Source organism: Sorex fumeus, unplaced genomic scaffold (assembly GCF_029834395.1).
Source record: "Sorex fumeus unplaced genomic scaffold, SorFum_2.1 ptg000014l, whole genome shotgun sequence".
Lineage (NCBI taxonomy): Eukaryota > Metazoa > Chordata > Mammalia > Eulipotyphla > Soricidae > Sorex > Sorex fumeus.
Genome location: NW_026606071.1, coordinates 1,782,648 through 1,784,172, shown reverse-complemented (window position 1 = coordinate 1,784,172; position 1,525 = coordinate 1,782,648). Strand labels below are relative to the sequence as shown.

At 31.8% G+C, this 1,525-nt stretch overlaps 1 non-coding gene across 1 annotated transcript; it reads left to right on the top strand.

Annotated features, from left to right (window-relative positions):
* The first annotated feature begins 1,059 nt into the window (after positions 1 to 1,059).
* Positions 1,060 to 1,166, top strand: LOC130021239 (U6 spliceosomal RNA). The gene has a single exon (XR_008792129.1). It is a non-coding gene; the product is annotated as a U6 spliceosomal RNA (small nuclear RNA).
* The last annotated feature ends 359 nt before the right edge of the window (positions 1,167 to 1,525 follow it).

Genomic DNA, 1,525 nt, shown 5'->3' with positions numbered 1-1,525 from the left:
TACCCTGATCTCTAACTGAAATTATGATTACATTATATTATGTATTTTAGGTAGCATTTTCTCCAAACATATAAAATGCACTCTAAGAGGCTTTCAGAAGCATCTTTTCCTTAATTTTCTCTCTTTAATCTCTCTTGATTTTATGAGTATAGTGCGCACCTGGTGAGAGAGCTTTTCTAAATCACAAAAGAAAGCTTACAATGTGATTCATACTTAAAAACATCTCATCATTTAGTGCAGTTTTCCCCACCTGGAAAGAATGTCAGCCTCTTTACAAGTGTATTATATCCAGATTTCCTAATCAAAACAATCCAGGCTGGGAGACAGTAGGCACTACTTAAAACAATGATTATCTCTGTAATGCATTTTAGTAGAATCATTTGCTAGACACAGAAAACAAAAAAAAAGGTCATTTCAGTGAAATCTGAACTCATGTAATAGACATGCATCTTTATATTCCACAGACTTTGTTAATCATTCACTGAACAACATCATGCCTGGAGCCAACTGACAGGAATTTTAAACTGATTAAATGTCCCAGTATGCCTTAATACCTTTAAATGGAATTTTTATGGCCCGTTCTGCACGCATATTATTAATACAGTGCCATCAAGAAAACCACAGACATGCATAATAGCTCATCAATTTGTAACTGAGCACTTTTGACCTTGAAAAATCAGCTGTCTCTCAGATTAATGTAGTTACATTTTAGGCAGAAAAAAAAGCCATAAAATTATTATGCTTATTTTTGTAACATGTCAGGATGAGTATTAGGATAAGAGCCTTGCTGATGACTTCTTATTGATATTGCTGCCAACCTCTGACATCTGAATTAGAAACTCTGAGACCTCATCCTAATAAAAACTCACTTAAACATTAAAATTTCAACTAAAGTGATGTGTAGAACATACCACTGATGAGTTGGAGAAGTAGAGTACAAATTATCCTCTCCATTGCAGTTTATATTTCTGAGAAAATAAGAGAAGAAATTTCTCAGATATTTCCCTTATACATACACACAAACACACTTATAATAAGAGTGATTAAAAGAAAGATGCAGTGCTCGCTTTGGCAGCACATATACTAAAATTGGAACGATACAGAGAAGATTAGCATGGCCCCTGCACAAGGATGACACACAAATTCATGAAGCATTTCATATTTTTTAAGTCTACAATTGTACCACATGGTGTCTCACTAATAATTTTTTTAAAAAAAAGTGAAATGAAAGAAGGTAAAAAAAAGAAAAAAAATGAAAAATGCAATGTATGTAGCAAAATCATACCAAAGATCAAAAACTGAATAAGAAATGTAAAAGAATATAGCCTTGACATAGCAGCAAATTGAAACAGTCAGAAATTATCTTTATTTTTAATTCCAATAGACATAACTGCAGAGAGATAAACTGTATTAGATCAATTTGGTGATTATTAAAAGTAAGTTTTATGTCTACTGCCAATTTAATTATTTTAGAAAGATGCACTGAAGTTGTAAAAAGAAATTATGTTCTACATATAAATGTAAA